The sequence below is a fragment of the Grammomys surdaster genome, unplaced genomic scaffold, assembly GCF_004785775.1.
Source record: "Grammomys surdaster isolate TR1022 unplaced genomic scaffold, NIH_TR_1.0 278, whole genome shotgun sequence".
Lineage (NCBI taxonomy): Eukaryota > Metazoa > Chordata > Mammalia > Rodentia > Muridae > Grammomys > Grammomys surdaster.
Genome location: NW_021604719.1, coordinates 8510196 through 8525849, shown reverse-complemented (window position 1 = coordinate 8525849; position 15654 = coordinate 8510196). Strand labels below are relative to the sequence as shown.

Below are 15654 nucleotides of genomic sequence, written 5' to 3'. Positions count from 1 at the left end.
TGGGAAGGAGCAACAGTGTCAACCGGTCAGACTTCCCAGAGCTCCCAGGGACTGGACCACCAACCAAAGAGTATATATGGAGGGACTCATGGCTCCTGCTGTATATGTGGCAGAGGATGACCTTGTTGGACATCAGTGGGAGGAGCAGCCCTTGGTCCTCTTGGGGTTTGATGCCCCAGTGTAGGGGAATGCCAGGGCAGGAAGGTGGGAATGAGTGAGTGGGTAGGTGGGTAGGTGGGTGGGTGGGTTAGTAGGTGGTTGAGTGGGTGAGGGAGCATCCTCATAAAGGCAGGGGGTGGGAGGATAGGATAGGGGATAATATTTGAAATGTAAATAAAGAAAATATCCAATACAAAAAAAGAAGAACTTGTCAATTCTATCTAATCACTTTGTAAACATGAAATGTCTGAAAAGACAGATGAAGTTTAGTTATGAATTCTAGAACCTTCTTTCAGAAATCAGGGTCCACCAGACTCCCTCAAATCATTCTTCCCACTTAAATGTGGTCATATTCTGAGGCATTTCTAGCAGACTCAAGTTTTCTTGAGTGTGTTAATCTCATAGACATAGATTGATTCCTCTGCTTTCTCCACCTAAGGACAGAGTCAGCAAAGTGAAGGCCGGCCTTGGGCCAAATTAAGTCTGCAATGGCTTCAGCATGCAGACTAAGAATATTTGTGGAATAAAACGTTCGAAATCGATTTGATGATAGGTAACACTAATTTGAAACACAATTAAGGAGAAAATTACCCTCACTTTCAATCCTGCATACAAAACCAGCCTTTTTAATTAGCCTCTTCAGTAGTTTTCTTTTGGGAATACTTAAATGCAATTATTTTTAATTTATCAATTAAATGTGGAAATGTGTTATATTATTATATAAATATCTACATTTTATCCTTGATTTTCTTTCATCCTCTATAGTTGAAGATAGTTACTATGAAACTTTATAAAACTTTTGGAGGCTGGGGATATGGCTCTGTCAGTAAAGTGCATCATACATGTGCATAAGGTACTTTATCCAATTCCCAGCACCCAGGTTAAAAGCACCATACATAGCGCATGTCTGCAAGTCCAGTGGTGATATGGGAGGAAATTGGAGGATTCCTGAGGTTTATATGGGTTAATCTGGGCCAAGAAGGGCAAAGAATGGTTGAAGCTGTTAGTCGGCTAGTCTAGGGTTCAGTGAGCTCCAAGTTAACTGAGAGATCCTATCTACAAAAATTTTCTGGCCTTCACAGGTACACATACACACACACACACACACACACACACAGAGAGAGAGAGAGAGAGAGAGAGAGAGAGAGAGAGAGAGAGAGAGAGAGAGAGAGAGAGGGAGAGGACACTTTACCAATACTTGCCTTTCAGATATTCTTATCATAAAAAAAGAAAATAAGAATGAGAACAGGCAAGGAATAAGACATTACTCAGGAAAAGATGAGCCATCGTCAAATGCAAAGAAACATTTGCACACCATTAAAATGAAGGCAAGAACTCCGAGTTCCATATTATGTATTCCCATATTATTCTATGTGCTATTAACTATATGCAAAACAGTGTAACACTTTTAACTTCTTTTCCGTAAGTGTTGTCATTTGAAAATTATTAATAGTTCTTGTTTCTGGCACTGAATGTTTATTTAATATTGGTTTTTATGCATTGCATGAACTCTATGCAAACTTATAGATTCTTTTGCAAATGGAAACTTGGGAAAGCAAACTGGTTCGTGCCTGCTATAGGTGACTTTGATTCAAATTACAAAGACGCATTGTATCCTGTTTAGCCCATGTAACTCAGAGATTCTTTAACTGTCTCCATCTGAAAGGTAGTAATTCTTCACTGTAGTTCACTCTATTCTATAATCTCCCAGTGGGAATTGCAGAAATAGCCTTTCTGTATGTAGATTTAGGAATGTAGCAATAGGAGTGTTCCAATGCTAATCGGAACTTCTGGTACCCTGACCTTGTTTGTATTGCAAAGTCCAGCATAGATCTCTACACACAGACAAGGATCAGAACAGCACTGAAGAACTCTAAGTGGATTGAGTCATATTCAAATCTGAAATTGGAAAATTCAGTAGAGGAGTCTGGGTCAGTGGGAGTTAGACTGGAAGTTGTCATGATGGACTGCAACTTTTACTTGGGTGTGAGCTTAAATAGGTTTTAACTGAGGAAACAGTATCTATGAAGGCATCATCTATACGGATTACAGGAAATAAAAATTAATGCATCAGGAAAGGTCTCACCTTCACAGTTGGCATATTGACACTCCAGTTGCCTCAACTGTTAACCCACATGTGACATTGGAAGCATTTTTATAACTAATAATACTTGACATGCTTACTGCTTCTGTTATGATGGTTGCTAGTGATTTTTTTCAATCTCACCTTTCTATGATTCCAAAGTCCCCAAGCCCACATAATGAAATGATCTAGAGAAGAATGCTATGTCAGTAATGGTCCCAAATGACCAATTGAAGCACAATCTAGTGAATCATTTCAAGGATCTCACATCATTAGAGTAATTCTGCTCACTGGAAACAAACTTAGTGACATCCTGGTTGTCCAAATTAATAAATATTTATAATTTTGATAAGTAATAAATAACTACATATTTTCATCTGTTACATTGCTAATTTTACTGTTCTTTCAAAACTTTAAGGAATACAGTTTAAACAATAATTGCACTTATAGATATTGTATACCCACTTTATGACAAGTTTCTAGTAGAAAACTAGGTTGATATACTCAGCAGGGATTGTATTGACTAGATATGTCTCACATAGGCATGGATACACAGGACCACAGTAATTGTATCATACTGTGGATGGGTGAAGAAGGAAGTGAAATATTGAATATTATTGCTGTGGTTTGTTGCATGAAATGAAAATGGCACAAAGAAGGGTAAAACAGCACATAGATACAATTAAATACATCAAAGTTTCTCCAAAATATACACATCTTAGAGTACTGAGGGAATAGAATTCTTTTGTTTGTATTCACATTGGGAAGGATGACACAGGTGGGATCTAGTGAATGAACTGGAAAAACTGCCTCTTAGGTTCATAAGACTGAAAATAAGGTTAGCACACAGTTAGACCTTCATTAACCTGAAGCACAAGCACTCTGGGAGTTATATAGTATAGTGTACTTTACACATCATACTATGGATGAAATTCCTTTGAAGACAGGAAGAGTAATTTTTATATTGCATAAATCTTTGTTGCAAGGCTTCTTTTCCCAGCCAAGAATGGACTAAATCTGACTTCACTTCAAATCTAGTTTCCTCTATTGCTTTTTGAATAGAGAAAGACCTGGCCCAAAATAATTCTTAAAGTAGTTGACTTAGAGGACAAGGATTATCATTGTCTAGTAAGCCTGTCATTGCCTCATTTAAAAAGATAAATGTGCTTAACACCAAATTGCACCAACTTGGCCATTTGCACTGACAATTTTTCATTAAGGCCCACTGCTGAAAAGTGCACTCGTGGCTGATCAGTACTCACATGCTCTATAACTGCATTGTGGATGTATGCTCATGCAATAATCAATAATTATTTCTGGGGTGACCCTACAACACCTTCAAGAGTTTCCTACCTACTACTTTAAGACCACCAATACGGGGGTTGCCAGTGAAGAAAACTAGTTATTAAATTAAGTCAATATTACCTATATATCAAGGTTTGTTAAGCCATTATCTTGACATGAAACTTACAGTTAATGCATGGATTTGAAAAGAGGATGATGAAGAGAATCAAATAATAGAGTTGTAATTTGTATGTAGTCTATTAGTGTCATGACTGTACACAGAAAAACTGGAAGTACAAAGATCAACGTATAAAGCACAAGCTTAATTGCTAAGCATAAATGGAAAACACAGTATGGCAAAACTAAAAACTAGCTGACTTAATACACTGAAAGAAATCATAAGTCTCTTTTCATTTTCATACCACTTTATATGACTTCATTAATATTATTTCCCTGGTTTTCAGTTATTATTTACAAATAGCTAAATATCATTTTTGTACACCACTTTTATTACAGTGTATTGTTTATATTGTTCCAAACTTTTGAGATATAATTCAAGTTAAATATGTATGATTCTAAATAAATATAATGGTGTAATCAATGTATATACACATATAATTGGGTAATCAATGTAATTTTCACTCTGAAAATACTGACAGAAGGTGAGTTCCACCAGAAAACAGAAAAACAGATGTTCTGTTGAATTAACATATGTATAAAATCAAGCATGACAAATCATTGAATGTAAGAACCACAGTATAGTTAAAAAGCCCTGGGAAAAATATATTTGATTTAAAATAAAAGTAGTAGAATTACAATATGCTAAAGAATTTTAATGAAAAATGTGGCATCTTAAACATTAAAGAATCTCAATACTATAAGAATAAACCATAATTGTTGATATTAGCTCTAAATGTTGCTTAGCATAATAGTCACACAATCAAGAAATTTAACACCATTGTTGTAAGATAACCAAGTGCTCATAACTTCATATATATTCAAATCTCCATGTTCAAAAGACAAAAAGACACATGATGCTATCAGAACCAAAGGAAAGAAGAAGAAGAAGAAGAAGAAGAAGAAGAAGAAGAGGAGGAGGAGGAGGAGGAGGAGGAGGAGGAGGAGGAGGAGGAGGAGGAAGCGGCGGCAGTGGGAGCAACAATGTTTGTCATAGTTCAATTTATAAGAATTAAATGTATCAGATGGACACTGTACTAAAGAACAGGTTATAGTATACATATGATTTCTCTTTGACATATATGTGACAACCAAATAAGATTCTCAGTTAATAAAAATAAAGTATAAAAAAATAAAAACTTCACATGAACCCAAATAGATGTTGATGCCCTATAGCTGACATCAGGTGCCCTTAGCATGCTAACTCTCAAGCAGGGTCTGTTTTAAATAAAGATGGCATCTACCTGCCACATCCCTTTGTCTTGCTTTGCTTGATAGTGACTAACCTATAATTTCAGGAATGGAATTGAACCCCATGATAGAAATTCTAATAAAAAATTTCAAAAGCAACAATGATCATGACGAACAATAAGTAGAGAAGGTCCAGAAAAGAACAATTGAAGGTTAATTTAATCAATTAAAGCTAGATGTATAGAAGAAAAAATTTAAAAAGCTGAATCTCTTTGAAAGAGAAAAGAAGACCAAAAAGTGCCATAACCAAGTGCTTAAAAAAAATCAGTACAACTTATTTTATAGAGAAAGATCTTACATGTGTGTGCTTTTTTCTTAACCTAAAATCTTGAGAGCCCAGCACAATATCTTAGATGTTTTCCGTTTTCAAAAATTTATTGGAGTTTTAAACATTGGTCCCGTTTCATTGTTGGTGCAACGTATGTTTTATTTGAGAACTGTGACAAGTTCTTAAAGATTGAAGTTAACAATGAAAAATGCATAATTAACTTTACTTGAGATAATGTCACACTACACAGTGGTATCTTTTACCGCCCCATTCTGTGAAATCTTAGCTGAATGTAAACACACTGGAATACTCTCCATGTTTTCCAAACTTGGAAAGAATTTTGAATCTTTTTCCTAAAATGCCTGCTCGTACTAATTTTCCTTCATGTTCTGAGCTCAAGATTCACTCTTTACCCTCCAAATTCTATGTTCTGCTAGGAAAAGAGTAGGGACTATTCACTTGGGGTTAAATACACTAAATGAACAATAGTACTGTGTGTTAATGAATAGATAATAGTCCAGCAATGAGTAGTCTATAGCAAGTACTACTACTGCTTGCTAGAAATTCTTGCTTCTTTAAGATTGTTGCTGAGACATCCATGCAGAGACTCCATGATGACTACTCTAGCACAAACCATTTCGTCTATATCTTGGCCATTATAAAATGTAAAAGGCAAGATAAAGTCACTTTTATTGTTTCAGAACAGAACGTAAAAATGATAGTCATTGCCGCTCTTCATATCCACTATGCAAAATGCACTCACTTTATAAACCATAGTAAAGAAAAGAAACTAGAAATTCACTTTTTATGCAAAAGGATGCAAAAAAGGCCACTCTCCAGGAATAAAAAAATGATGCTAACAACGAGAGGCAAATACCAGACCCAACTCTCAGCCTCTGCACAAAAAGTTTAATGAGGAAGTGGTTTTAGTTCACATTTGCTTGCTATACAGAGTGAGCAAGCTCTCTAAGGGTGATGGGGTTAAGGTGCTTTTTAGTGAAATCAATGCCAGGGCCATTATCAAATCCCATAGGAAAGGTGAATTATGGTCTGCTTTCTCAAGGGCCCCAGAGCTCTCACAATTCCAGGCTTACAGTCATGTATTGATAATACCCATCTATTCTTAAATTAATAAAACTATTAATTATTAAAGTTGAGTACACCAGAGAGCAAAGAAGATGACTACAGTCATGAAAATCATGTATACTGATGTAACTTCAATCTTAGTAAAAATTTCCACACATTAATCACTCACTTGTCTGAAGGTTTCAGAAAAATCTTCTCATTTCATCCTTAAGCTGCCTATGAAGTGTGAATCCTCACTCCCTTTCTATATACAACTTTAAAACCAAGAAAATAAGACTGCATGAACAGGTCTGAACTGGATCCTCTGCATGCATGTTATGGTTGTGTAGCTTGGTGATCTTGTAGGGCTCCTAGCAATGGGAGTTGAGCTGTTTCTGACCCTTTACCTGCTTATCGGACACTTTTCCTCCTACTGGGTTGCCTGGTTCAGCCTTGATATAAGGGTATAACCCTAGTCCTATTGCAACTTGATATGTCATGTCTGGTTGATGTCCTTGGGAGGCCTGCTTTTTTATGAAGGAGTGGAGAAGTAGTGGATCTCTGAGAATGGGGGGGGCTAGAAGGAGGAAAAGAGGGGCAACTGAACTAGGGATGTAATATACAAGAGAAGAATAAATTAAAAATTTAAATAAATAAATAAATAAATATTTTTAAAGATCAAAAACAACAAAGTAAGAAAAAGAAGGCTGCAAACAAGACATGTAACTTCGTATAGTCCTTATATACCAGAAAGCAGAGAGAGATGCTTCCCAGTAGGTAGTTGAATTGCAAATTCTTCAGCTTAAAAGGTATGCATCCCTGACTACAATGAGATATACCTGTTTGCAAACTACATATATTTATTCAACACGTAAACAAACTAAAACATTGTACAGACTCTCAGCTTCTTAGAGACTAGGGGTTCCTTATTGCTGTCCTGGAGGTTGGACGTGGAATGCCACACCAAGAGCAATGACTGAAACTAAACCCCATATCACCTTGTTCTTGATAGTTTCCAGTCAAACAGGCATCCCCAGAACTTTCTCTCTGAAGACCCAGCATAGAAAGAATGACAAGGTCAAAAAAGCAGCAATTGGCTTAGGAATTCTATGCTGAGTGTTCATAGCAGACATCCTGGAGTGGTTTCTTGCCAGACAGCAATCTCTGAATATCCTAGTTAAGTTTTGATAAGAAGGCTACCTAAGAACTTATTGGGTTTTTTTTTAATCCTAGATATTATACTAGATATTATATGGGGGATTTTTTCTACTATCAAATCTTGTGTGATATATATATATATATGTATATATATATATATACATATATATATATATATATAACGTGAATCCACTTATGTACATGAAATATGTTCTAAATGTACCTGGAAGAATGGATACAAAAACCATTTATTGTACTTAAATTTACCAAAGGTGGGGATGAGGGCCAGAATAGGAGAGAGCTTCATTGTTCACTGTTTGATATATGGTCAGAGCAGATTTATTCCCCTGATTATAATATTTGGAAAAGTTATACTTTGCATTCTGTATTGGTTATATAATAAAATAGACAAAACATTAAAATTAATATGTTACAATGAGGAAGAATATGTTTGTCAAAAGGATTCATGTCAAGCAAATGTGTCTCACTAGGTTCTCCATAGTAACATCACACTCCCCACCAGCCCCCACTATCCAAGCACAGCACTGTGAATGCTCACATTGCCAAGTGTTTCTTTACACCAATTTTTAACTCTGACTCAGGGAAATCCCAGAGCAGCCTTCTCTTTGGCCTGTATTTACCTTGTGGGTATTTCTCTCAGAGCAGGCTAACAATAGAAATTGTTCCTGGTTAGGTTACAGGCACAGCAGGATATTCAAAATGCCACAGGCAATGCAGTTGGCCTGCCTGGCAAAGCCCACTGGTAGGTACCACAGGAGCCATATGGAAATTGCTAAAACAGGAAATAAAGCAGCAGGTTCTGAAGCCACCAGCTTTCCTTGCCACAGAAGAATTATCATTAGTCTACAGTGGAAAACACCCCTGCCTTCTGAAGGCCCACAATCCTTGTAATACCACTCACTCATACCAACACAGTTTTCAAAATATGTAGCTGGAAATCACCATTACATATTGATCAGTAATTGCATGTAAAAAGCAAAGCATCCATGTGGACCTGGTTTGCTTTCAGACTTAATATTCTATAGATAATAAAGTTGTGAAGAATTTAAACAAAATTTAAGCATGCTATAATTGCTAATATATGTTTGCTTCTCTCCTGAGAACAACATAAAAGATTTTTTACTTAATTTTTAACAGAAATTAGGCATGGGGGCACCTTAGAGAAGCAGCTGTCCTATGCAAAGAATTCTTAGAAAAGTAAAATTTATCCATTCCAAATTCTTGACAGAAAAATAGCAGATGTTAATCTGAGAACGATATATTGCCACTGCATTGTTCAGGAAAGAGATTACTGACTGAATACAAGATATGCCATCTAATAAGCCACAAAGGCCCAAATCCCAGTTCACACAATGCATTTTATAACTTTCTATTTCATAACATATGTTAAATTTGATAATAAGAAACATGTTATGAGCTGGTGCTGGTAGCACACACTTTTGGGAGATAGAGGCAGGCAGAGCTCTGTGAGTTCAGGGCCATCCTGGTCTACAAAGTGAGTTCCAGGACATGAAGGGCCACACAGAGAAATCCTGTAAGAAAGAAAAGATGTAATGCTAATTACATTATTAATGTGATTAAGGACATATCAAAACTTGAGTGATTTATAAAATACATTCATTTAGAAAGAGACCTCTATGGAAAATCAGATGGAAAATCTAATATGTTCTGTTAATTAAAACCACTAGATTGACTAATGCATGACAACTATTTCTAGGAAATATATGACATATATGAATTTTTAAATATCTAAAGAAAATACATTAATATTCCTTTACAACATGTTTATAAAGAGTCACAAACTGACACAGCCTTGAATTAAACACTTTGATTTGCTTAGTGTGCAAACATCCCAGATGTCAATCATTAGCACCTGCACAGTAAAAAGGGTCCACTGAGAAAGGAATCATAGGTCATTCATCATGGTTCATTCATGAGTAATGTATTTTGATGCTTACAATATACCAAAAAAAAAAGAATGATGGTAAGTTATAGACATATGATATAAAACATGTGATCTCTAAATTTATGACTTCTGTTATCAAATGGAATGTTAAGTAAAACAACTAGGAATATGTAGGCTAATCCAAACGACTGTAGGCATATAAAGAATGAGAACACAGGGATGAAATTGTGAGTGTTGTGGGTAGAACTGATGATAGAAGCAGAAAGGAATGTGTGACAGTGACAAAGCCAGGCCCAAGTGACAAAGACACAATCTCAAGCAGACTGTTGAGGCCTGGGCCTATGAAATCTCTGAGAAGTGGCAGAGAGTAAGCGTGTCTACAGACTACTGAGCAAGGAGAGTTAGAACAACATAAAGATTAGCAGTGAGAGATTGTGACCATAAGATTAAAGTCATCAGAAAGTCCTTGAAGGCACAAGAGGCAAAGGACTGAGTTACCTCCATTTCAAAGGGGTGTTTGAAGAAAAGCCAAGCAGCACACATTTTAATGAGGGATGGCACGTTTGTCTGAGACAGGCATTCCAAATGCCATGCCCCTGGCCCAAGAAATGAATCTGATTCTACAGCCAGATTAAATCGTGTTTATATCTTGATTTGTTCATTTGTTAGTCTGTTTCTGCAGACAGAAAACAATCCCTCCCACCCCATAACATTCAAATCTTCTTTCTTTTACAAATGTCCCAGAAGAATAAACAGAAGAACATCTCCTACAGCAAGAGACTCCCACCTAGAGGTTCTGTGTGAGATACCTTGGCTTTACTCATAATCCCTCTCTTTGCTATGGTTGCTGGCGCTTTTTTAGCTCGCAGGACCATAGCCAGGCCACTGTGATCCTTTATGTATTTAATCAGCAGGAGCCAGCCCTCAAAACCTTATGTTTAAAGCTAGAGGGAAATGGAAAGTTATGCCTCATAAACAAGTTAAGGGCAGTAGATGGAGGATGGATGTTATCCATGTAGCTAGAGGGAAATGTGGTAAAGGAAACAGGCTTCCATGAACCACAGGGAAGCCAGCAAATCTGGTCAGCAGATGCCTGAACGTCAGGTAGTGCTCACTCAGCATAGCGGTGGTAGAAATGATTGTGAAATGTCATTAACTGCTTTCCAAAGTCTTGCTGTTCCTAACTACTCCAATAAAACATTACCTAACTGCTGGACTGAGCCGTAAGTCTGAGCATATTCACAGTGAAGTTTAAAGACACAAACAGGTTCCCCTCACACCAGGATAAGAGCTTTCTATTCCAAGAATGCTTTAAGGAAGGAAAAGTGTGCTCAGTTTTCTACATTGTCAGGAATGCCTTGCCTGGAATTAATCCTCTAGTGCTGTGCATATGCATCTTGTCACTTCACTGTATTAGAAAGATGCTATGCCAGGGAGGTGTTCATGGGAAAGACTAACAACTGGAGTGTAATATCCAGGACCCACTTCTAAAATTCGTTCTATGGTGTGCATACCATAGCTGACACATATATGCAAACACGTACACACACACACACACACACACACACACACACACACAGGAATTAAATGTTTTTCCCTCCAGATGAGACTGAAATGAGAAGTATAATTGCCCCCCAAAACATTAAGTTGCAATATAAATAAATTCAGTAGAACTCACCCTGAATCTCAGCCCTGTAGATATTGAAATTAACCTACTACATGCAATGAGGGGAAGAGAAGGGTATATTGAAGCTTTTTTGCCAGTGACTTAGAAACGAAAGAGATAAAATTTTCCTTCTGAAAATTAAATTATAATTTCACTGTATATAGGTCAGAGAGAAAGATAAAGAAAACCCTTTCAGAGAGCTAAAAATGGCTGCCAGACATGCAAAGCTGACCATACAAAGATGACAACCAAAAGGAGGGTGTGGATGAGCTCTCTTTGTTTCTAGTTACAAGAATTTTATCTGGACAGATTCTTCATGTGTATAAGATTGACATCATTCAACTTAAGCTTCCCATGAGAGCTATACAAACTATTAATTACACTTGGGTTTTCCACGTACCTTGTCATCAGAAAGATAATCAGCTAGCCCAAAGCAGCTGCCCACCTTGGTAATTCCAGATCTCACAATCCAGCCATTCATCCTCTTATCCATTATCCTCTTATGCTATGTTCCTAGAAGCTTGTGTTTGTGATGCTTCAAGACAGGTCTGCATTTAATATTCAGTAGGTCAGGTTTTAAGATAGTAAAATCGAAAACCAGACTACACAATGCAAGATTGTCCTGCCTTCCCAATCTCGGTATCAATTTTACTAGATGTTTAAAAAGAGACTCTCAGATTTTACATATGAGCTTATCACAGTTATGTGGTCATTGTATATCAGGTCTGGACCATAATCTGAGCTTCTGTCTTAGTCCACCGCTCCTTTCAGAACAACTTTTCCATATCATTGGAAAATGCAACACAACGTGATTGTTTCATTATTGAGTTATGCACTAAGCAGAGATTAATTGGGTAGTTCAATCTGGGGACTCTGCTGAATCGACTTCATTCATTGAGTGTCTGACTTTCTAACTTCTCCACACCCTCATCTACTACTGCTTTCCATCTCTTTAATTTGATATGTGCAAAGCTGCTTCTTAAAAAATGTAACATCATGTCTCACATCCAATATGTGGATACAGATGGCATTTCACGGGACATCAGCATCCTTTCCTACAAATGATAGGAAGTGCAAAATAAACCTCCACAGATAGCAGGCTCTGTTGCACAATGATAAGCATGCCAGATAGTAATTTTTCATTTTAGCAATTTTCACTGGGGAGCAGTTGCAACTGCTGAGACCCATCTATTTATCAGATTTCCATTATGAACTGTATTCTGACGTATATTAGCAATCTCCTACAAAACACACTAAATGCTATTATTTGTTACTTAAATGGCTTTTGAGAACAGAGTGTTCTGCCATTCATAAATATTTTGCTCATAAATATCACCTCTTTAGAGGCAAATCACCCTTGCCTTTTTGCAGGTAAGAAATGAACACTAAGTCACAGTAAGAGTTAATGACAAAAGTCAGGCCAGTCTTTAGTGACAAGCCCAATTACATTACAACTGGTGTCTACCCAGTTCTGTCTGTGTTACCAGGAAGGCTGTTTGACTTTTATTGATTAGTTCCAATTGCGATGTCTTTGGAGCTGTTAGGCTTACCTGCTGCACTACTCCAAACATATGCACTTAGAAAACAGTACGACGAGAAGTCATCAACTCTCCTGCATGCCTGAAAGCCAACATGTCTACCTGGAAGACTGTACCTGTGAAACAACTTGAAAACCTGATAGATTGCTAAGGTTGAAAAGTTATATGACACTGTTTTATCAGCATATGAAGTTCCAAGTACATGTTCTCTCTCACATATGGATCATAGTTTATAATCTTTCTACATATACATGTACATATACATGTACATATACATGAACATATAATACACATATACATGTACATGTACATATACATGTACATGTACATATACATGTACATGTACATATACATATGGAAATTCTATAAATACCAGTAAAGGCTCAAATCACTAGAAAAGAATCAAGGGAGGGTAACAAGTATTGCAAAGGGGGAGGGGGAGCAGAGGACACCAGATAGATAAGAGAAGGAAAAAATAACATGAAACTGGGATGTGAGTGGGAGGCAAGAGGAAGGATGAAGAGGGGGTGATTATTTAGAAATTGGTTTTTGAAAATGTCAAGATACCTAACACTTTGTCGGCTAATTTAAAAAATAAAATAAAAATTACTTGCTCTCTGTTAGTGAAACTGTCTGATTGAATTTGTACAATACACGCTGAGCTTCTTGCTATTCACCTGACAAACTGCAGCCCACATTACTCTCTTGCTATTTCTGGAGCAGCAGAGCGTAACACCCAGTTACACCAAAAGACACTGAAAATGCACCAGCCATCAGAAGCCTAAAGTGGATGATAGGCTGCTCTTCCAAATGTAAACCTTCTGGCTAAGTCCTGTTAAATGTCACTGTGTTTAACACTGGGGAATGGAAGGAATTTTCAATAGAAAAATCCTCAATGAGGAAGCATTTGTCACCCACTCTTTCTTGTCTCACTTCAGACACAAACCAAAACAGCCTCACCAACATCACAGACTTCCAACTGTGCAACTGTATCCAAGTGGGACATGTGAGTAGCCCAAGATGACAGGCCATCTTTCCTCTGGTGCTCTCCATCTGTCATTTGATCCTTACATGTGACCAAAAGCAGAAGGTTGTAACAGTGTTATACATGGATGAAAATAACTCCACAGAAACAAGTGGGGGGGGGAGAAGCCTGGTGTACAGATGTAGATTATAGAATTCTAAGTTTGTGGTCACTTACAAACTGTATGAGTAGAAGTATTTACAAGATGAACACAAGAAATACAAAACATGTGTGAATGTGGAGAATAAAAATTTACTGTGCTACTGAAAGTTTCCTGTTAATTAGAGGTGTACCATTTAGTATTTTGAAGATGCCCATTAGGCAGACCTATATAATGTAAACCCGTCTGTTATAAAAAGGTAGACCCATTTCTATAGAATCTCAATCTACCAATTTTTGATTAACTAACTAAATTGTCAACATCATGCCCCAAACCCAACTAAATCTGTACAAACAACACAACCTGTAACGTTCAGTTATATCCAGATAACCTTAGAACTTTTACCGCTTATGGCAATATATCTTAAGATATTAAATGGTGGATAAAACAGTTTATAACATAAGAAGTTTGCATTTAGATGAAGATTTTAAATTGTGTAATTATCCCTACAAATGAGAACGATGCACTTAAGTGGCAAGTATAAAGTTTTTGCTAGACATCCAATCCAAATCAGGCTCTACTAGATAAACATAGATCTATGAAGTTCATTCCACTTATATTCAAGTCACATGCCTTCTCTCTACAAAGGAGGGAGGCTAATCACATTGATAGGCTCCATAAAACCTGAAGTCTTTGCTCTCTGCTCTGAAAAAAATATTGACTACATTATGCTATACAGATTGCTGTGAAGAGGCAGAATATAAGGATCTTCACGTTATTCTTTAAATTATAACAGTTGAAAATGTGTCAAATTGCACACATGCAGAGAGGACACACACATACACAGGCACAGACATAGAAATACACACATACAGAGATACACAGACACAGGCACTCACAGAGATATATACACAGACAGCCAGACACACACATGCACACACATACGCACATATATACACACACATGCACAAATACACATGCACATACATAGACACACAGATACAGAAACACACACTCATAGAGACATACAAACATACACAAAAACATACACACATATACAAAGGCACACACACAGAGGGAAAGAGAGAGGGAGGGAGAGAGAGGGGAGAGGGAGAGATTGTGAGAGAGAGAGAGAGAGAGAGAGAGAGAGAGAGAGAGAGAGAGAGAGAGAGAGAGAGAAAGAGAACACCAAGTAACACTGCTGTCAGCACAGAGGGTTTTACATAATGGGAAGCCAAAATTTAAGCCACCCAGAAATGATGCAACAACTCCAAGAAGTCTGATACGAATGCCTATGCCAGATGCCACCCAATTCCATTGAGAGCTTTCTTTATCCAGATCTGAAGATGGGGGCATGCTAGACATTGTTATCCCTAAGCCAGGCAGGGGAAAATGCATAAAGGAAGGTCAGACAGAAGAGGACTGTGTAGCTCCATCTGCTCCCTTTAAGCACTTCCCAGAAGTTTCACCAATGACTTCTCCGGAGATGGAAATGCCCTTTTTGTGATACATTATACTGAGAAGCTGAGAAATAAGTAATTTTGCAAGCACATTAGTGACTCAATAAATGAGAGAAGTAGACAATAAAAATAATGACGAGCTAAGAGTGTCTACTACTGCTCTGCTCTAGCGCCCAGTTGCTTCTGTGAACAAAGCCAGTGGGTCACAGTTTGCAAAGTTTATGACAAAATGTACAGGGATTTGTTCACCACATAATAATTACTACCCCGATGAGAACCAAAACACTTCACATTGGCCTTACAAAGTAATTAACTAAGGGTGGGGAATAAAGAACTCAATAAGTATACAAGACGAGCTTGGATTCCCAGAACATTTGAAAATGCTGAGTGTTGGTGGGTCTCCTTTAATTACAGCATCAAAAGGAAGAGGCAGGTGAGCTCCTAAACATTCTGAAACTAGCCACATCTATGAAATCTAGGTTTGATATGAGACA

At 37.2% G+C, this 15654-nt stretch overlaps 1 protein-coding gene across 1 annotated transcript in view; it reads right to left on the bottom strand.

Annotated features, from left to right (window-relative positions):
• The window catches only part of Prr16 (proline rich 16), a 187474-nt gene that overhangs the window by 141715 nt on the left and 30105 nt on the right, over positions 1-15654 (bottom strand). The gene's annotated exons all lie outside the window — the stretch shown is intronic.